Source organism: Hylobates moloch, unplaced genomic scaffold, assembly GCF_009828535.3.
Source record: "Hylobates moloch isolate HMO894 unplaced genomic scaffold, HMol_V3 SCAFFOLD_4, whole genome shotgun sequence".
NCBI classification, from domain to species: Eukaryota; Metazoa; Chordata; class Mammalia; order Primates; family Hylobatidae; genus Hylobates; species Hylobates moloch.
The window spans coordinates 112541056-112564415 of NW_026652279.1; the positions used below are offsets into that span (position 1 = coordinate 112541056).

Genomic DNA, 23360 nt, shown 5'->3' on the forward strand with positions numbered 1-23360 from the left:
TATTTTTAAAGTTAAAAATACATATAACAAAAAAAGAACCACCTTAACCATTTTTAAGTGTACAGTTCAGTGACATTTAGTACATTTACATTGCTGTGCACCAATCACGACCATCCATTTCCAGAACTTTTTCTTCTTGCAAAACTGTAACTCTGTACCTACTAAACAATAACTATCATTTTCCCCTACCCCTGCTCCTGGTAACCACCATTCTACTTTCTGTCTCGATGATTTCATTACTGTAGTTACCTCATATAAGTGGATACTATAGTATTTGCCCTTTTGTGACTGGTCTAGTTCACTTAGCATAATGTCCTTAAGGCTCACCCATGTTGTAGCATGTGTCATAATTTCCTTTCTAAGGCTGAATAATATTCCATTGTATAAACATACTACCTTTTGTTTATTCATTCATCTATTGATGGATACTTGGGTTGCTTCCACCATTTGGTTATTAATTTTACTCACTTTTAAAGCTTAAAATAACATCTGTAAAATGCTTATACTATTTCAAACTGAAAATATGTGCAACTTCTTAAATTTTTTGAAGTATGAATTATTTTTTCATTAATTATGTTAACAGTATAGAAAAAGAGAAAAGTGCCAAAAGTTGATATCAACCAGCACAAATTTTTCAAAATCCTGTTACTCTTCTTATTAACATTCTAATTATTCTTTTTGTCATTTTTTCTGCCTTTCGCTTTCTTGACTATTATGATCCAGTTAAGAGATTGGCTGTTACATATAATAGTCAAAATTTGTTATGATTATGATTTTATATACTCAGTCCTTGCTTTGTTTTACTTGAATCTTTGCCAAACTCCATGCTCACCATTACTTCTTGCATCCCAGTTCTTTCATTTTGTAATTTTCTTCTTCCATAAGTACATCCTTTAGTAGTTCTTTCAGTGAGGAGCTAGTCAATTTCCCAGACTTTATTTCTCTGAAGGTCTATTTTGCCTTTACTCTTGAACAAAAAAAAAGATCATAGCTAGACATATAGTGAAACTTCAGAACACCAAAGACAAGTCTAGAAACTTAACAACTTTAATATATACACATGTGGTATATGACAGAAGCAGCATTAGAAATTAGTAGTCTTGGCCAAGTGTGGTGGCTCACACCTGTAATTTCGGCACTTTGGGAGACCAAGGCAGGCAGATTACTTGAGGCCAGGAGTTCAAGACCAGGCTGGCCAATATGGGGAAATCCTGTCTCTACTAAAAATTACAAAAATTAGTTGAGTGTGGTGGTGCATGCCTAGAATCACAGCTACTTGGGAGGCTGAGGCAGGAGACTTGCTAGAACCCAGGAGGCGGAGTTTGCAGTGAGCCCAGATTGCACCACTGAACACCAACCTGGGTGACAGAGCAAGACTCTGTCTCAAAAAAAAAAAGAAAAGAAAAGAAATTAGTAGTCTTGGATAAACGGGCTATTCAGATAGATAAAAGACCTAAATGTAAAAAAAAAAAAAAAGCAATATTGTAAAAGTTCTGAAGAAAGAAAATAATATCTTTATGACATTGGAGTGGGGAAGTACTTATTACATAAGATTTTAAAACATAAACCACAAAAAGAAAATGAACTTGAATATCTTAAAATTTAAAGCATACCTCTGCACAATAAATGAAATCATATAGTAAAAAAGCAAGATACAAACTAGTATATTTGCATATTACATAGCACATACAATTATTAGTATATAAACAATTCCAACAAATTAATGAGAAAATGTAATAACCTAATTTTTTAAATGAGCAAATAATGTGAGTAGGCAATTTATAGGAGAAACTTGAATAACCAATAAACGTGAAAAATTGGTTAATCTCATTAGCTGTCAGATAAATTAAAACTAAAACAACATTAAGTTGACACTTTACACTCATTGACGTGGCAAAGAGAACATTTCAATGTCACCACACAGAATATTGGTGAGAATGTGGGAGAAGAAGAGCTCTTAAAAATCATTACTAAAGAGTAAATTTCTATAATCACTTTGGCAAACAATTTAGCATTACTTAATAAAGATGGTAACACACATAACATACAATCTAGGTTGTTCCACTTCTAGTTACAGATCCTGGGGAATGTCTCCAGTGTGTGTAAAATGGAAATAGACACAGGCATTCATTGTACCACTTTTGTAAGTATGTAAAAAGACTAACAACCTAACTTGATGAGTGACTAGATAAATAAAGTATGGCTTACCGTAGAATAGAATACCATGTAGCAGTTAGAATAAGGGTACTAGATACAAGTCAACATGGAAAAATCCTTAGAAAATGATCTGTGTTAAAAGCAAGTTGCAGAATGCCACTGCTCAGATTCCCTAGGAAACAGACCCTGTGACCATGAGAAGCATACAGAAAGTTTATTAGGGAGTGTCTTCAGGATTAACACCTGCAAGAAGCTGGGCACAGTGGCTCATGCCTGTAATCCCAGCACCTTAAGAAGCTGAGGTGGGTGAATAGCTTGAGCCCAGGAGTTTGAGATAAGCCTGGCAACACTGTGCAACCACATCTCTACAAAAAATTTAAAACTAGCCATTGCATGGTGGCAAACGCTTGTGGTCCCAGCTACTTGGGAAGTTGAGGTGGGAGGATTGCTTGAGCCTGAGAGGTGGAGGTTGCAGTAAGTCGAGATTGCACCAGTACACTCCAGCCTAGGTGACAGAGAAAGACCTTGTCTCAACAACAACAACAAAACAAAACAACAAGAACAACAACAAAACAAAACCCTGCAAGGAGTGAGGAAAGCGAGACTGGCAGAGGGAGAAGTTAAACCACAGTGCAGTTGCAGCAGAGGCTTCAGTCAAGCCTGTGGGGAGCTCTGGAGCTGGGATCTCCCTTTAGAGTAGCCCTGAGTTGAGGAAAGAAGGCCAGATCTTCCTATTGAAGAAGGGATAGGAATTGTTTATTTACTAATAACTGTACGTGCTATGCAAATATACTAGTTTGTATCTTGCTTTTTCACTATATAATTTCATTTATTGTGCAGAGTTATTTTTTAAATTTTAAGATATTCAAGTTCATTTTCGTTTTGTGATTTATATTTTAAAATCTTATTTAATAAATACTTCCCTACTCCAATGTCATAAATGCCCTATCCCCTCTCCCAGCCAACGGTCAGTGGATGCTCATAGGGAGGGTGTGTGACTTTGGGCAAGGCTTATGGCCAAAGGGAATTCTTGGTGAGAGATTCAACTGGAAGCTATTCTAAGCTTACATCTCCAAATGAGGGAGCAAGTGCCTTGTCCTGAAGATCTGGTGGGCCACACCACAGTGTCTACCACCCAGAATGATCTGATTAGTATTAATACAATATTTGTGTCATTTTGTAAACACACAAAAAGCAATATGCTAGTTATGTATATATAGATACACTAAAAATTGCAAACACTTGCATGGGAATTATACATCAATTTCACCATCATGGGTACTAATGAGGGAAAATGGAGGTAGAGACGGAGGTAGGGATGAGGTATCTGAGGCTTCAGTCGTTCCTTTAATATTTATTCCAAGAAAGATGGGAGGAGGAGAGAGAGAATGAGAGAGAGTCAAAACAAACATGACAAAATGTAAAAATCAGTTCAATATTACGATACGGTGAAGATAGGAATATGTGATTATTTTTGTACTTTTCTATGTCTGAATACTTAATTATTTAACCCTAAAAGAAAATATTAGAGAATATGTCTCAGAGAAATAAGAACTTGAGAGTCATTTTTTTTTTTTTTTGAGACGGAGTCTCGCTCTGTCACCCAGGCTGGAGTGCAGTGGCGCGATCTCGGCTCACTGCAAGCTCTGCCTCCCAGGTTCACGCCATTCTCCTGCCTCACCCTGTCCGAGTAGCTGGGACTACAGGTGCCCGCCACCATGCCCGGCTAATTTTTAGTAGAGACGGGGTTTCACCATGGTCGCGATCTCCTGACCTCGTGATCCGCCCGCCTCGGCCTCCCAAAGTGCTGGGATTACAAGCGTGAGCCACCGCGCCCGGCCTTTGAGAGTCATTTTGTTAGGCCTTAAGTGGTCATTGGGAGAGCAGAGACTGACATTCTGTGAATAGGTCTCAGGGTCTTAACTGTAAAATAAATCAGATTATTTTAAGACTACCTCCAATTTGAAAGAAAGACTTTCAATTTTATGAATGTTTTGATAAAATCAGAGCTGTTGATCAATGAAAGCTTTAATTCTGTGAAGAGTGAAATAGTCCTCCAATTGGATCAGCTCTTTAGTTATTACAATCAAGTGTCAACTTTGTTCTTAGCTGTACCTAAGGCATATAGACCACTTTCAGCAAGCACTCACTAGATTGACCAGCTATTATAACTAGGCACTGTTCTAGGCACTTGAGATAAGACAGAAAACAAAACAGATTTTTTAAAACTTCTACTTAAAAGAATGAAAAGACAAGTCACAAAGTGGAAGACAATATTTACAAAACACATCTTATAGAGGTCTTATATCGAAAATATGCAGAGAACTCTTAAAACAGCATTAAGAAAGCAAACGATGCAACTTAAAAATGGGCAAAAGATCAAAACAGAAACTTCACTAAAGGTGGTGAGGATGTGGAGCAGCAGGAACTCTTATTCATTGCTGGTAGGAGTGCAAAATGGTACAGCCACTTTGGAAAGCAGTCTAGCAGTTTCTTACAAGCTAAGCGTAGTCTTACCACACAATCCAGCAATTACACTCTTTGGTGTCTATCCAAATGAGTTGAAAATGTGTGTCCACAAAAAACCCTGCACACAAATGTTGATAGCAGCTTTATTCATCACTACCAAAACTTAGAGGCAACCAAGATGGCTTCAGTAGGTGAATGAATAACTAAATTGTGATATATCCAGACAATACAATATTATGTGGTAAAGAAAAGAAATTAGCTGTCAAGCCACAAAAGGAGGTGGAGGAAATTTAAAGGCATATTGCTAAGTGAAAGAGGCCTGTCTGAAAAGACAACATGCTGTATGATTCCAACTGTAAGACATTCTAGAAAAGGCAAAACTATAGAGACAGTGAAAAGATCAGAAGTTGCCAGTGGTTCAGGGATGGAGGGAGGAGGGATGAATAGGTGGAGCTTAGGGGATTTTTTAGGATTATCTATGTGATCCTGTAATATGGATATACGACATTATACATTTGTCAAAACCCGTAAGACTGTACGAAACAAAGAGTAAACTTATGTGAATAATAATGCATAAAGATTGGTTCATCAGTTGTAGCAAATGTACCACACTAATGCGAGATATTAATAATAAGGGAAATTTAGGGGGGTTAGGGTGAGATGGGAAAGGGCATATAAGGAAACTCTATGTACTTTCTACTCAATTTTTCTCTAAAACTAAAACTGATCTAAAAAATAAAGTCTACTAATTAAAAAAAAAAAGAATCCTTGTCTTTGTGGAGCATACACAATGGTTGGGGGAAATAAGTAATGTGTTTATAGAAGACTGAAATACTAATACATTCTATGGAGGAAGATAAAAAACAGAGAAAGCCAATAGAGAGGGGGGAGTTGCCATTTTAATTGGATGACATGGAAGGCTTCCATGAGAAAAGACATTTAAGAATCAATAAAAATCTCAAAATGGTTCCACTGGATGGGCACGCCAGACCTCATTTTCAATGAAGCATCTGTCAGAGGCTCAGGAAAACACTAGTGAAAGGGTAGATTAGATGACAACACCTAACCCTTGATCAATGTTAACAGTACTAAAAATGGGACCACGAGACCTCACGTGCCGCCTGATGGAATGCAATCGGAAGCACACGATAGTTCCTATGGAGTATTTGCCAAAATAAATGCATCTGAATCTAAGCAAGCTTCACACTCAGGCAGCAAGCTCATGAAAAATACAAATGAACAAGTTATTAGATTAATGGGTTGAATGAGAATGCGATCAGCAAAATCTGGCATGCCGGAAGTTCTACAGGACAAAGGAACAAATGTCTTCAACAAACAAAAAAATGGCTAAAAGTGGAGAAGTGGGAACTTTCATAGATTAGAAAATACCTAAGAGACATTTCAACCACATGCAATTTGTGGAATTTACTCTGTGATTTCAACAGGACTGTAAAATATATTTGAGAAAATCGGGGACATTTGAACATGGACTGCATAATAGGTGAAATAATAGAATTAATGTTAATTTTGTCAGGTATGATCATGAAATGGGTTTGTAGTTTTTAAAAATGCTCATCTGTTAGATTTATATACTACTGACGTAATTATGGATAAAACAATATGACATCAAAAACGGTGAATAATAGATAAAGCAAGATGGACAACTGGGGCTGGACCTGTGCTTGGTGGGTCTTTGGTGTACCTGGTGGGTCCTGAGCATGACCCCGGTGGTTCTAGGTGTGCCCTGTCAAATTCCTGAACACTCCTCTTATAAATGTGCAAATATTTATAATCAGGTTTTTTTAATATAAAAAGAGCCTAACATTCTATGGCGACATTATGTGTAAAAAAATTCCTTTGGATCAGTTCTGTGAAATATTTGTTAAAAACCAAGAAAAATGTTAAAAATTGTTGAATTTGAATATTGTGTAAATGAGGTTCATTATACTGTCTTTCTACTTTTGGATGTTTGAGAATTTCCTTAATAGAACAATTTTGAAAGTGTGGGAATACTAAGAGATATTAGAAAAATAAAAGCAACAGTCTAAGACTGATTTTCAAGGTGTTTTGTTTTGGGTTAAAGACAATTTCTTTTAAAAGGCAATTATGTGCAAGTCAAATATGCACAACAGATACATTTGGAACTATCTGACTGTGATGGAGTCACTCTTCTCCCCTCTGCCCCCAGAGATACAGCACATACAGTTTGAAGTTAGTTCAATTAAGGTAACAATTTTCATTGTCTACTGAGTCAACGACTCTTGGTCTTTTGGAATATGCTGGATGCTTTCTAGTATTTACTAGAATACTTGAGTAGTAAATACTTTCTAGTATTTACTAGAACTTGGAGTAGCACAATTCAAAGGATTCAGTGAATTAAGAATACACCAATCAACAATAATTGCACTACAGCTGACTAACAATATCTCCTGGTATCCATAAAAGACATTGCCAATGAATACACTATTTGGTTTCCCTATCACAGTGTCACAGTGTCACACAGTTTGTACTCAAACAATTTCAGTACAATGCTTTACTGTTCTGACTGCCTGTCTTTTATGTTTATGGCAAAGTCCCAGTGTGTTCCAGTCATTTCTTGCTTTCCCTGTTACTTGACATTACCTCTTTCTCAGTGACTCTCTTCAACACAGTGTCACATAATATGATCATTCCAGTCTTCTACACTGAACAAAAAGTTCAAAATGGGAGCAAACATAACCTTTACACATTGATAAAAATGTGGTATCATTAATAGTCCATTAATTGGATGTTATGCTAATAGGTTTGATCATCTGAAAGCTATATACCTGGATTTATCTCCCCAGATATACCTTATTTATCATCCTAAATACACCATGAAGACCTAAAAGAAATATGAGCTAATATTATGCTCTAAATATAATTTTTTGATATAAGATATGACAGAATAAAAATTGTTTGCATCTTTTTTGAAAATCACTATGGAAGATGTGTGTCCACTGAATGACTCCTGTAAACCTATTTAAGTATCATAGTAGAGTTTACACATAGGAAAATGTTTGCTTCCTTTTGTTTATAAGTGATATGTTTCTCTGTGTTACCTTGACTTTCACATATGTGAGAGCTAAACTGAAGCTACCATAATTAATTTAGGTTTTCTTACACAACGAACCCTGCTCATTTCCATCCCATCCAGCTTTATTTAATGATTCTATTTATGTATCTGTTGTGGACATCTTTTATTTTGTCCCCCCAGCCCAAACACTCCCTCTTCTGATAGCAGCAGCACCTTCTTTTAGATAAACCCTTCTCCCCACCTGTCCCAACTCCAACCTTGTCATTTTAGTAATGCAGTCAACCTCTGCCTTCTGCCACTCTCAGACCATTGCCGTGGTGTTTGCCAAAGGCCAGAGTCTTTGACTAGCATTATTTCAAATTGAAATCAAGGAACTAATGAAGGAGGCATCTTCTTGACCAGTGATAAGCCAGATGGCCACAACCTCCAAGGTGTGAAAGAATGTGACACAGAAAGACAGACAGACCAGAGTCTGAGACAGCTACCTTCAGCACCTGGTACTATTTGCTCCCAAACCAGATACATCCCTGTCCATTCAAGGGTTAGGTTACCTGAGCCAATAAGTGTTCCTCATGACTCCAGTGAGTTTCTGATTGGGTTTCTGTCACTTGCAATCAATATCACCCTGCCTAATACAGAGTACTTCATTGTGAGCTGTCTCAAGTCTTTTGCAGAAGCCTGCAGAGGAGAGAGAATAAAGTAAGACCATTTATTTAATAATTTATTTACTTCTTTATTTCATATAACTGGTTTATTTCCAAAGTTTATTTGCAATATGTTGAATGAATATATAGATATTGGCTCCATTAGAAGGCCATCTTGAGCCTGGGCAACATAGGGAGACCCCCTCTCTACAAAAAAAATTAAAGAAAAAATTAGCTGGGTGCAGTGGCACATGCCTATAGTCCTAGCTACTCAGGAGGCTGAGGTGGAAAGACTGCTTGAGGCTGGGAGGTTGAGGCTGCAGTGAGCCATATTCATGTCACTGCATTCTAGCCCAGGCAAAAAAAAAAAAAAAAAAGCCATCTTGGCCATCTTCAGGAAGTAATATCCAAGAACTTCAATTAAATTATTTTTTAAGGTAACTGTGCTTCAACCTTCAACACACTCAACTCCTCTAGGCTCCCCGGCTTCTCTGGAGGCCCATGTAATGATAAAGTTCTAGATTGGCATTTTAGTATATCTAGAAGTGCAGCCTTTCATAGATAAAAGGAACATTTGAGGCCATGCAAGTAAACTCATCAGTTCCTGTATGACATCTGGAAACCCAGAAGTGTTAAGCCATCTGCCTAATATCACACAGCTCTCCATCACATCCCAAACCTGAATCAGATCCCAAACCTGAATCTAGCTCTTCTGATACCCAGCTCAGTGACTTTTCCACTGCACCATGCCCCTAAAGCCCTTTTCAGGACAGACATTAGAAGAGAAATAGACTTTGCTTTTCTTTGTAAAGCTATTGAGGCAGTTCTTCAGTTTCATTGCAAGGAAAAATGGATCTTGCTCATGCAATGAAAAGTCTTGCAGTTTGAGAGGCTACTGTATGGGAGGACTGCCTAATGAGGGTCCTCAGAGCAGACTGCGGTGTGATAACACTGGGGTACGATAAGCTGGGGAGAGAGCATTCTGAGTCTGGCTTAAAGGGGTCCACAAGGGCCCTTAACTTCCCTTAGTTTTCTTACTTTTCTAAGTATACTTTTTTGCTAAGTGAATATAATAATAATAATAATAACACCTATTGTATTTTACCAATCTCCTACAGTTATAGGAAGGATCAAAAGAAACGCGTGTGAAAGTACCTGGTAAAGAGGGAAGTGAATATTCTGTCATAGTACCAAAAATTTCCTGTTTGGGTCATCAGACAGTCTGAGATTTTGTTTTGTCTTTTCTAAGAACACTCCATGCCTATTCCAACCTTCCAGCCTTCCCTTGCCTGGAATGCCTTTTCCCTTTTCCTCCATGTCATGAAAGCCTCTGCATCCTTTAAACACACTTTCTTTGCTTTGCTCTGAATCCCTTCAGTGGAGTTTGTGGATCACTGTTGCACGCTGCTTTCTCTGGTGATTGCTTTGGGCTCTTTCTCCGGTCATTGCTTTGGGCTCTTTCTCCCTGACTAGACAGTAAACCCCTTAAGCCAAGAATACTATTTTATATGCCCTCTCCTCCCAGAGTACATTAAAAAAGCAGTGGGTGCCAGTAGGCAGATGCTTCTTGAGTAGCTTAATAATCCCCAAGACAGCTCTTACTTGCTTGCAAAAGCCAATTGTGCACATCCCTTGCCAACTTTGGGTCCAGCAATGTCAAATGAATGGCTTGAAATTGGCAGAGCTCAGAGTATTTACACCACAGAAATTGGCAGATGCCACAGATGGTTTTTCTTTTTTCCCTGAGAGCCAACTATTAGCATTGACCAGCAGCCCATGCACTAAGGCAGATATAACATAGGTCTGCAACAGAGAAGAGAACACAGTTCTTAAAACAGGAGTCACAGCTGGTATAGCTCCAAAGGAGATGGTGGAATAAGTCTTACAAAGGATGCCCACAATCAAATTAGAGCTCCACAAATCTAAGTAACTAGAAAAAAAGCTGCAAGACCTTTCTACTTTAATATCAGTGATCTCATGTTTTTGTCAAGAGTATTATTAAAAAGGTGATAGACACATGGAAATGGGAGGGGTAAGGGTGTTTTATCATTATTGTCAGGGGTGTAGAAACAAAAGCTTTAAAATTCTTTAAAATATATTTGAGGGGGAATACAATGGCTTGACAAAGCTTTATAATTACATAATTAATTATGGGGGGAAATGTGATTGCAGGGCCTTTGTATTTAAGTCTCACTCAGCATTCATGGCATCGAGAATTTTCTCCACTTTGCTATAAAAAGGATTTTGTTCTGAACAAAGAGAGAGAGCTGATATAATGTCATGCATGGTGCAAATGGCAGCATAAGAAAGCAGAAGGTTGTGGTGACCAGCCAGGGGTGACCAGAAAGAAAGTGGGGTGGGGTGGGATGATCCACAAGCTTTCCTATTAGTTTTTTTAAAAAAATCCTTTTTCTTAATGTAAATTACCCACTGCATAAAACAGTATAACATTAGACATTTCTGATTTAAGGAATAGGATCAACGTAAATCTTATATTCCACTTATATGAATCAATAACTTTAAAATAGATTATTTGCAAAATATCTGCCTGTAATCTTCTAGCATCTTTACTGCTGTGCACAGCCCCCACCCCTCCAGCCACATAGGAAGCAGGTGGTGTTTCCTGGGCAGGGGAACATGGCGCTGGGGGAGGTGGAGCTCAATTGTCTCTTGATCTTACCTTTGGTGGTTGCACCCTTAGCTGAAGCCCATGAGACACTTACCTTGTTTTCACAGAAATCACTCACTCTGTGAAAGAAATGAGAGTAAAGGAAGGGAAAGAAAATTAAGGAAGGCAGAAGTGAACACGGAAGAGAAAAACCATAAGAAAGAGGAAATAGAAGGGCCATGGTTTTGAAATACAATGCCTGGAAAACAGAAAATGAAAACAGAATAAAGGAATGAAATTGTAAAAGCTATGAAACAAAGTAATGAGAGAAATAAAATCAACTCTGAAAAAAATAGATGTGATTTATGACAAATATCAGGAGAGTGACTCAAGAGCATCCTGAAATCTCCTTGATTGTACCGAAGGGAGACCTGGGCTTCTTATGGTCACTGACATCTGTAAAATAAGAATGGTAGCTGTAAATTTTGAAACGATGAAAAATAACCTTGTAGCAGAAATCAAAGGAGAATTTGATCTAATATTGGCCAGAATGAGTCAAATACATTCACTTCGCTAAAGTGCTCTGCATTGGTCAGCCGATTTTTCAGATTCTACGAGACCATTCGAATTCCAGCTCTGCTTGGTATTCTCTCTTTTTGTAGTGTTGGGACAAAAGTCTTACAAATGTTTATGTAGAGAAATCAGTGATGTTAAAAAAGCAATCACTTGTATGAAAAATTCCAAAGACAGCACTAACATGAAATGATGAAAATGCCAAAGATATGAAAAGTAAAGACAACTGTTACAAGACGTAACGGCTCTGAGTGTTTGCTTTTATGTGACAGATGTTTTTAACCAAAGCTCAACACTGGCAGTTTGAGTACACTTCTGATTTTAATTTGTGTTCTATCCCCTTTTCGTATTGATGTCTACTTACATCTGTGAAGGCTCTGTAACCTGAATTTGACAGGGGAAAGTGAACAGACTGCTTTTGGAGTGCTTCAATTAAGTCCACGTAACAGACTGTTAACAAAAATCTTAAATAGCTATTCTAATCATCAACAGCAATCTTACACAAATTAAATTAGGCCCAAAGGGCCCGATTAACTTTAAAATGCCTTACAGGCATGAAACATAAATTTAACTTATTTTCCCCCTTTGGAGTAGAAAGAGAGTTGTTCAGTGTGACTCAGATGCACAGTTTAAAAAAAAAAAAAAGCATGCATGCTGTAAAGACATGGAGAAAGGGTTTCATTTTCTTTTTCGGGAAACCACACTTACAGGCATTGAAATTCAGTTAGGCCACAGCCATGCTCCCTGTTTACATGCAAAGTAGATGCATTAAGGTTTTTAAGGTTTTAAAGTAGACGCATTAAGGTAGAGTTTTTGCAGATGGCCCAGCTACTCTAATCAGCTCAAGGAAGTCCTATTGCTAAAGAAAGGAGACATATATCAACATGCATTAACATTAAAATGATGCCATCAGACGAGGTAAAAGTTGAACTAGAATTTCTGCAGTTCAAACCCACCTATCAAGAAATGGGTTAGATTCATGATTTAAAATTATACCACGAATCAAAGAAAAAATACTTTTTTTAAGTGTCTGCTCTTCTTTATTTTAGCCAAATCTCTAGAGGTCTGTCCAAATATATTTCTTGAATTTTCTTGAACCAGCCAGCAGGTTCATCACCTGTGCATTTGCTGTAGTCTCCAATCCTCACATGTGTTTGATAGCTTTTCTTAGGCAACTTCCTTCCAGCTGCATGGAACATGTAATTTCAGCCCAAGTCAATAGCAGTGAATGAGAAACCCAGGTGCCAGGGAAAGGCAGCCTCCCAATAGATAGAAAACACCTGAAACTGGTGATCATCAGCTTCTGGATAAGATCTCAGGAGTTGGGCCAGTGGGTTCAAGCATGCACACTAAGAGGCAAAATCGCAGAGTTTGACTGGTATATGACCTTCTAGGAGCAATCAACTGTTAAGAGAAGAGCGCTTCAAGTAAGCATGTGTACAACTCCAGTAAACACACTGTGCATGCGGCCCCTCCCAAGCACTAGCACACAAGTGGTCAGACCACCCCAAGGGAAGAATCAGGGGAGAAGGGACCCAAGACCCTGGAAGTATGTCAGCATATAAAACTCAAAGTCATAAGGTCAAACTGTGCACTTGATCTCCCAAGTTGCCTGCTTGGCCCTCTTCCAAGTGTACTTTACTCCCTTTCATTCCTGCTCTAAAGCTTTTTAATAAACTTTCACCACTGCTCTAAAACTTGCCTCACTCTCTCACTCTGCCTTATGCCCCTGAGCCAAATTCTTTCTTCTGAGAAGGCAAGAATTGTGGTTGCTGCAGACCTATACAGATTCACCGCCAGTAACACTTTCAGCTCTTACAAGACTATTGTAGACATCCGTGCTTGTCAACAACCTCCTGCTCTGATGACCTCAACGTAAATTTATTTCATCAAACAGCAGATGCTCTCTTGTCCCACCAGCCCAGACACCAGTGGGTCAGAGTCATGGAAGGTTTTCATTTTCTGCAAAATATTCATTAGTACTTTAGAGAACCAAAGTAATTTTCAGAAAACTACCTATTTTCCAAATACCTCAGAGGAAACTGACCATATCTGGATCACTGGTGATAGAACCTAATTAGTTGAAGCCAATGGCAGTCTTCCATCCCCTGAGATTAGTACAGGGATGGGCACCATAATCCGAGATGAAATAAGCAGAATAAAAACAAGGACTCATATTTCATGTTACATTGTAAACCAGGAAGTATATATCCCCCATGGCCACTGGCAGCCAAATTGCGAGCACAAGGAGAACCAGTCTTAGGATGAAACTAATGCTGCCCTACCTTTGAAATCCAGTTATGTAGATAAATGTTCTTATTGCATACACAAGCTTGAGTCAGGTATTTTGATTCCTCGTAGGTGAAACTACTTAATTAATTTAAGTGGTCTTATGAGTAATTTGTACTCCAATGTCTCTGAAATTTTCCTAGAATTTAACTACTAATCCCAGAGACTGGGCCAGAAGAAGCTCTAAGTAGTAAACAATATAACTCAATGTTGTCCTCTTTTTCCAGTGCTAGAGCATTGTGGTTGACCCAAGGGTGTGAGCTCAACTCTTTTAGTGGGTTATTCTCCCAAGATAATTCTATCATTATGCAACTAGACTTTTCCTACCCACCTGAAAAATAGGCCCTGTTATGCCCCACGATGTCAAGCTAGGCTCATGCTGGAACTCTCAAAACATGAGCAAATGTAGTTTTATAAAGTTTGAGCTGAAAAATGTTGTGTTTTTTTTCTTTTAGTTTATTCAGCTTAATGAGCTCTTTTTAGGTAAACCTACAATGGGGAAATGACTTGACTAAGAAAGCAATAGACTAGACCTAGAGATAGGACAGAGCCCAAGGCTTCAGTTCTGTGCTCGACCTGCTGTCCTGGTATACTGAGGCTGCAAACTCATTTCCAGCACCCCTTCTCAATGGCACGTGAGCATTATATAAACACTGTATTGGGAATCTGAAATAAAACTGTTAAGAGTCTATAGTTAAGTCATCTGAATTTCTTATTTTTGCCATATTAGCTGTTATTACTGTTACTGGTGTTTTCTGAGAAATAACTAGCTCACAGTGCTTAGATGCAGTGAAAATCTAAAGGACAAACCATTTGGAAAAGAGTTTAAAGCTCCAAGTTAAGGTTCAGCATCAGTTGTCCTACTGATATTGAGGTTATCTGATTATACTTAGGCTTCTTAAGTGTGTTCTAAAATAATCAAGTAGTCAGTTAACAAAACACCCTATATTTTAATATAAAAAAGCATAAATAGCAAGATGAACTTTTATTTTATACAGAATCCATATGAAATAATTATGAACGTTGCTGCTAAAGAAGTCTTTGAAATGTCATTTTCAATATATCCTTGACCTATTTAAGAACAAGTAGAAAGAAAAGATGTTTCTTTTCTCTGTCCTCAAATTTAGAATTCTCTGGCTGATTTTTAAAGCATTTTGTAGATCACATCAAGTTAAAAAGCTTCTGCACAGCAAAGAAAACAATCAACAGAATGAAGAGAAAACCCACAGAAATATTTGCAAACTACCCAACTGACAAGGAATTCATAACCAGGAAATGTAAGGCACTCAAACAACTTTATAGAAAAAAAAAAATCTAATAACACAATTTAAAAATAGACAAAAGATCTGAATAGACATTTCTCGAAAGAAGACATGCAAATGGCAAACAGGTGTATGAAAAGGTCCTCAACATCATGATCATTAGAGAAATGCAAATCAAAACTACAATGAGATATCATTTCACCCCAGTTAAAGTGGCTTTTATCCAAAACACAGGCAATAACAAATGCTGGCGAGGATGTGCAGAAAAGGGAACACTCACACACTGTTGGTGAGAATGTAAATTAGTACAACCACTATGGAGAACAGCTTGGAGGTTCCTCAAAAAAGCTATAAATAAAGCTGCCATATGATCCAGCAATCTCACTGCTGAGTATAGACCCAAAAGAAAGGAAATCAGTATATCAAAGAGATATCTGCACTCCCATATTTATTGCAACACAATTCACAATAGCCAGGATTTGGAAGCAACCTAAGTGTCCATAGACAGATGAATAGATAAAGAAAATGTGGTACATGCACACAATGGAGCATTATTCAACCATAAACAAGAATGAGATCCTGTCATTTGCAACAACATGGATGGAACCAGAGGTCATTATGTTAAGTGAAATAAGCCAGACACAGAAAGACAAACTTTGCATGTTCTCACTTATTTGTGGAAGCTAAAAATTAAAATCATTGAACTCATGGAGATAGAGAGTAGAAGAATGGCTACCAGAGGCTGTGAATAGTAGTGGTGGAGGTGGCGGGGAGTGGTGATGGTTAATGGGTACAAAAACAATGGTTGGAAAGAATGAATAAAACCTAATATTTGACAGCACAACAGCATCACTATAGTCAATAATGATTTTATTGTACATTTAAAAACAACTGAAAGAGGATGATTGGATTGTTTGTAGCACAAAGGATAAATGCTTGAGGTGATAGATACTCCATTTACCTTGATGTGATTATTACACATTGCATGCCTGTATCAAAATACCCCCTAAATATATACACCTATGTACCCACGAAAATTAAAAATTTAAAAATAAATAAATAAAAAGCAATCTGTGACCACCAATTATTCAGCTATTTCACTTCATCACCTCCTGTATTCTCTAAAATATCTGCGCTATAGCCAGAAGCTTCCATTTAACAACATGCTCTGGTATTCAGGAGTATTCCTCCCTCAGGTTTTAGCCGATGTTTAGCCTATACCTGAAATGCCCTCTCAACCAACTCTTCCATGACAGTTCAAGTTCCATTCATCCTATGGGGCTCTTTATAAATGCCTTCTCATTCATGATGAGTCCAGCCCATACTGATTGTCCTTACCTTTTCTTGCTTTCACAACTGTGCTACCAATTGTTGTGTTATGGTTTTTTTTTTTTAATATTTCATGTGTGGATCTTTTCAAATTTGATTGTAAGCTGTTAAAGAATAAGCAATGATGTTTTTCTTTCTTACATGCATTCTACAGAGCATCTTGCACATATGGAAGTTGAAAGCTCCTCTACAAGCTTACTGATTGATGGATAGAAATAACTAGAGTACAAGTGAAGCGGTGCCCTCTTTGCCTTCCTCCCCTCTCCAGGGCCTTCACTGCCACTATCCTGTTAGAGTACCATTAGCTTCTAATGTTAGAACAGGCTCTTGATGGCTGAGGACCAAGTTCTGTTTGTTTTTGTTCTCTTCCACTGCATTCTTTCTGCCTTGCTGTAGATTCTGAGTAGATCAGTTAAGATCTTCATGCCTATAGAAATGGCAGACAGAATCTCAAATTTAAAAGGACAGCTAGGATGTTGATAATCTCTTCTGGTTCCAAGTAGGGTAGATCCTAAGCTGTTTCAGCAAAGTTCTTGTTCTCAAAATCCCCAGGCAGTCTTAGGTGTCTTGCAGAGATATGAAGTTATTTCTAATATCTAATCTAAATCTGTCTGCCACTCAAGTCTCTTCCCTTTATCACAATCCTAAGTGAAAACAGGAACTAGGGCTTTCTTTGCTGAAAACCGTGTCCACGCCATATAGCTGTTTTTAAAAAGATGTATTCCCAGCTTATCTTCTTTACAAGTTAAGGACATGGTGTTGTGTTTTATATCTGGTCTCTGTTTGAAAATAAATGGCCATCTACAGCACTGGCTATAAGGAAGTAAGCTCTTCTTCAAACATACAGAAAGTAGAGACAAATTTTGTCACATTTGCTTTAAATATTTTGTTTTAAAATTTGAAATATTATAGATATAGGTGAATGATGCCTTTGCCTGTTTTCCCTTCCAAAGAGTGATGACTATTCAGGGACATTTTTTTTCCTGGCAAGTTTAAAAATAATATATATGTATATTCACAGAAATATATATAATGAACATATCTCGTATACACATATATATCATATACATGTTTATGTCATGGGATATCTACATAAATTCCATATACAATATGCACCATTTTTAAGTGTTCATATTCTTTATGTAAATCATACCACAGTGTATGTATCACTCTGGAACTTTCTTATACTTAAGACTTAGTATGTTCTTAAGATTTCTCTAATGGATCTACAGTAATGTGTTACTTAACAACAGGGACACATTCTGAGAAATGCATCATTAGGTGATTTTACCATTGTGTGATTACCACAGAGTGTACTTACACAAACCCAAATAGTGTAGCCTACTACATACCTAGGCTCTATGGTGTAGCCTATTGCTCCTAGGCTACGAACCTGTACAGCATGTTACTATACTGAATACTGTAGGCAATTGAAACACAATGGTCTTTGTGTATCTAAACATATCAAACATAGAAAAGGTACAGTAAAAATACAATATTATATTCTTCAGGACTGCTGTCATATATGCAGTTTGTTGTTGATGAAATGTCATTACGCAGTACATGACTGTATTATAAAACTTGAACCCATCCTATGATAAATCTAAGAACTTTCTGCAGCAGAAAAAAATATCTAAAACCAGAATCTAGTTGAAAATGAATTTTGAGTTTTGAAAGGGCAATTTAACAGTTTGGAAAAGTACCAATGCTTATACACTCATAAAATCGTGCTGCTTTCAAACATTTTAAGAAACTCTCAAAATATTTTGGGACACAGTTGTAAAGTTTTCCCTGTTTTCTAAAAACAAATATTATCTAAAGATTGGTCTGGAGATAATGAACAAAAATCTATTAGTAAATCTACTAATTAGGGTCATGTCTATGTGTTCATGGAAACTTAAACATTTGTTTATTTGAAGTAAAATCTCTTTAGCCAACTACCATAATTATTGGCTGCCTGTCAGAAATGATGTACCCAAATTTCACATGTTTTACATTTCCTCATGGTAACCCAGCCCACACAATATTTTTATACAATGACAGCTGTCAGGAAAGCAGAATATCTTATATATACATTGTATTTTGATTAATGAGCTAATGATGGTTCTCTGTTTAAAGTAATTAGCCCCCAATGTGGTTTTTAGCCAAAGTGTGCTCAGAGTTGACAATGATGTGATTATGTTACCCAGTTAGGGTATAGCCAAAATGATCACATTGCCTATAGCAATGCTTTTTGAAGTGCCATTACTAGGTTATAAAATCAATTTAATAGATTTTATTAGGGTTGAATAAAGAAAAGAAACCTAATAGATTAGAATAGTACCAAAGATATTAGCAAACAATGAGTACAACATGTATAGGTTTATGAAACCTTTGTTTTAATAATGCGTGTATCTTTTGTGTGACTGCAAAGTCATCCTATAAAATGTATTGCTGACTGTGGATTACAGTAAAAACATTTTGAGAAACGCTAGGCTTCTTTCAGGTTTTCACTGCAACTGAAGTTGTTCTAGCTTTGGCCCTTGGCTGCGTAATGATTTAAGTTGTTCTCTTATACACACTTATGCTTTCTTGCCACCCCTTGGCCAGCCCTTTGGTGGAGCCCATTTCATCCCTGCCAATGGCATGTGAGGTCCTCACTTCTCCAGCTTTACCTCTTACTACCCTTTGCCTCTTATTCAGTCCACAGCCTCCTTTGCTGTCCTTGAACGTGCCATGCAGGCTGCAGCTGCAGTGCCTTTCCACTGCTGTTCCCTCTCCCTGGAACACTCTTCACTCCGGTATTCACACGCCTAACTCCTTTTCTTCCTTCAAGTCTTTGCTCGAATGTTAGCTCCTTTATGAAGCCCACCGTGACCACGTTATTTAAAATAGCGATCCTCCTCTTTTTTCTCACGGACCTCCTTTTATGCTGTATTTCTTTCCTCCACAGCACCAGCCACCTTCTATCACACTGTAGAATGTATTTATTATGTGTATTGTTTGTCTGTCTCCGTCTACTAGATATAAACTCCAGGAGGGTAGGTATTTTAATATGTTTTATTTATGGATGTAATTCAAGCAACTAGAACAGTGTCTGGCACAAAGTAGGTATCAATAAATATTGATGAGCTAGTTCAGATTGGTCCAGATCATGAGAGAGAGAGAAAAAAAGAGTGGCCAAGCATCAAATACAAATTTACAGGAGATTCTAGTGCATTCTTAAGTTACGTCCTGTCTTTTATGAGAAACTTCTCACTCTCCTTTGAAGTAGCTATTCTTTTTACATTTTCTCCTTACAGGGCCCATTCCCATCTGGCTCTACAAGATATTAGAGCAACAGCTCTACTAACTTCTAGGAATTCATCCAGAAGAGTGTATTGAAAGTCAAAAAAAAAAAAAAAGGAGTCTCTGTTTACAATTTATAGTCCTAATATAACTAATTTAGGCAAAATCATCAAAACATGTGCTTCTGCTGAACTTATTTATCCAACATGGAAAATGAAATACTAAAAAAAGGTCAGAAAATAAATCTTGGGGATAGTTGGTTTACAACATAAAACTAAGGAAGAAAAGTAACAGGATCAGTGCAATGGGCCCAGTTACCCCGCCCCTACTGGAGTTACCACATTTAGTGAATAAACTAAACTGTGGAGTTGGCTCTGCTGCTGAGGCAGGAGTGTTATGTACTTGGGCCATCTCATTTATTTCCCACCTGAAAATTTCCGACATAGCCAGAAAGACAGGCTGCTACTTGCACCTAATGAAGTCAACAATACCTTTGTGTACTGACTCCAAAAATGATAGCTTGATCTGGACATTGTTATATGAAGCATATGTAAAGTAGCTTCTGTTTCTCCCAAGAGTTAGATTATTATTAAATAAATCATTTCTGGAAAAAATGGTAGAAAGTCACTTCTGAGTTGTACATGGTTACCACAGGAATGTCATTTGGATGTTTGCTCATGGAAGACACATCTGATGTTAGAAATAAGAAACAGAGGCAACTTCAAATACATTGACATCATAAAATAGCAAACAAACAAACAAAAAATGCACGAAAGTTCAGCAAGGGATGTCTAAAGATTTGGCCACTCCTTTTAATCATTGTCCTAACCTCTGTTATTTATTTAAAATACTGTTCAGATTGCATAAAAAACAAAAAAAGTATTTTTTTCTTCTATCCCCAAATTTATACCTTCTTTGTCCCAATCTATACTTATGGTCTGAGCAATGTGAACATCAATTCAGCTATAAAGCTCCTTTTAACTCAGTGTTTAACTCTGAAACCAGAAATGTTGCACCATAGCTTGTTCATACTTCTTAATTTTTTAAATCTTAATCCACATTTTAAGTAGATAGCAATATGTCTGGAGAGTGCCCATCCACAAGAAGGTGACAAAGAGTCTATTTCATTATAGGCTTGCCACTTTTTTGTCAATTTAGTCACAATTTAATCAATTACTGCCATTGCTATGGAAATTACTACAGAATGAATATTGTAGTCTTTAAGTACAGAGCAATCCTTTTACATTTTAACTCAATATTAAATCCTTTTTAGATCTCTGGTTTCTTCCCAAATCCAGAACAAAGGATGCTTGCTTTGTTACAGTCTTCACCTCTAGTATAATCTTAATAAGAAATACAAAAGACTCATTTACTCTGCCTAAAGGTTTTGATAAAGGCATTTTTTAGAATGTGCTGCATGTTTATGCTAAAAATAGAGAAATTATAAGCACTTTTAAAGGATAATCTGTTTATTAATTGAATTACATTATCAAAGAATTAGAGATATTTAGTGAACAAATGAAGAAGACTAAGTTTTCAGAAATGTTGCTTTTGCATGATCAATATAATTGCAAAAGTCAACATGAAATTGACATTATTCTGTAGAAGTTACAACACTTTCTCTTTAAATACTCAGTCAATATTACCTATTTTTGCTCTTAAGCAAAACATTGGGTGAAATGCTCACATTACCAGAAAAATTTGTTAATCTTTGGCAAGCAACAAACCATATTTAGTACTTGCATTTCCTGTTTTACCGATGTTTTGTTAGAATGAATTAATAAAATATCTTATTACTATTTGAAGAGTATTTTATAGTGAGAAAGCAGCAGATATGAACAGCTTTGATTTTAGTAATGTGTCTCCTTAAGCCTCTTAATTGTAGAGACTGTTGGTAAAAGTAATTAAGATTTACCAAAAGAGAATCAGTATATCATTGTTTAGGCACCTAAGAGGAAGAACAGGGTAAAATGAAACCAGAAATTAATAGTATTTCCACCATCAAATTAAAAATACTAAAAATTTTAGAAAATATATCACAGTTGAAATGATTCAAGTGCAACTATGGTTAGACTTTAGTAACCACCCTTTTATTCTTATTATTCTTTTTACCGGTGATCATATTTTCTATAAAAGTTTATATCCTGCTTCAAAAAACAATTTTTTTAAATTTTGGTTTCTCCATTTATTATCATGTTAAAAAATGCATAGCTGGAAAAAAAATCTCAAACACACTGCATTGTAGAAAATATTAATAGCATATGTAAAAGCAAATTAGGTGATAATAACTAGGACGTCAAGTTATTAAAATTATATGAATTGTGTGATGGTTGCTAGGGTGCCAGGCAGCAAAATGTGTAATTATCTGATTATCTGATTTATTTAATTCTGGTAGTCTATCTCTACAGATACTTCAGCCAGAAAAGTATACTTTGGAGCTTGAATTGCCTGAATTTCTTGCTACCTTGATTTTATATAAATATATTTACAACTTATAACTATATACACACACAAACACATATGGAAATGTGTAAACATAGCATTAATACTCTTCAGCCAAGGAAGCCAGGAAGTCACCTGTAGTTGAACAAGTTTGGGTCATTACTTGTTGCAGCAAGGAAGAATACACATCACAGAAATCATGGATGTTTCAGTAAGAGGGTGTTAGAAAGGACCTTATGGGATTTGGGCTTTGATTGAGTGATTTGAGGCAGAGTCTAAGGCAGCAGGGATTCTCTCTAGATTGGATGCTGTTAGAAAGTGGAGCAATTCTGTAATGGGAGATCTCACTTACTCTTATAGGAAGGGGAAACTATAGTGAGAATGAAGTTATCATTGGTAAAGAAGTAGCACTCATTTTGACCAAGAGATAGGATGTTTGGTACTTCATGGGTGGCACAGTGACTTGCTTTTGCCTGTGCTTAGACAAAGTTATGAATGGTCTTATTTAATCATGGTCTCAAAGTAGCCTGGTCAGAGGCTGGTTTTCTGTGAGATGGTTCATGTCTAATGGGAGAATCACAGGGTTCGCCTGTGAGAGCCAGGCCAGCTTCCAGGTGTCAGGGGCTGCCCTTTTTCCTTCCTCAATAGCTTCAGTCATCCTTATCCTATGATGGGCAGATCTCACAAGTTTATGTGTGCCTTTTTGTCACACTGCCAAGTACAGTTCAATTTTAGGTTGGGTTGGTTATGAGAGAACAGAAAGGGAATATTCTTCCCAGAAAGAATGATTCAGTGCTACTCATACTCACTGGTCCCTTTTCTACATAGTTGATGCTCTTGAGAGCGGACTCTTCTCCCAATCTGATGCTTGAGGACTATGGTGCTCTCTCTATTGTCACTCGATGAGCATTTGATGGCAGGAAAATTTGGTAGAAGAGAACAACCTTTTCTCCTGAGAAAAATGATGATAAACATGGATTTCAATTTTAATTTTGTTTCGAAAGAAGCAATCTTATAGATTTTTAATAATATAGAGGAGAAAATATTCTTCCACTACCTTTAATACAATGTCTCTCTGCTCTAATTACCACTAAGCATTGCTAAAGGTTATTTGGCCCTGAATTCTTCTCCCGTGCCCCACCCAGTTTTTTTTCTTTTTACTAAAAAACAAACATATATTGTTTCCAACATTTAGAAGAGTCTCAAATTTTCTACTCAGAGGTGTTAAAGTTGCTGCTCCCTTCTTATTTGAAGAACCACCTGCT

General features: G+C 37.0%; 1 long non-coding RNA gene across 1 annotated transcript in view; it reads right to left on the reverse strand.

Moving 5' to 3' along the window:
* Positions 1–695: 695 nt before the first annotated feature.
* The window catches only part of LOC116467298 (uncharacterized), a 28231-nt gene continuing 5566 nt past the window's right edge, over positions 696–23360 (reverse strand). The window contains exons 2-3 of the long non-coding RNA XR_004247758.2: positions 8233–8359; positions 696–967 (exon numbers count right to left, since the gene is read on the reverse strand). This is a non-coding gene — a long non-coding RNA (uncharacterized LOC116467298). The remainder of the gene's footprint in view (positions 968–8232; positions 8360–23360) is intronic.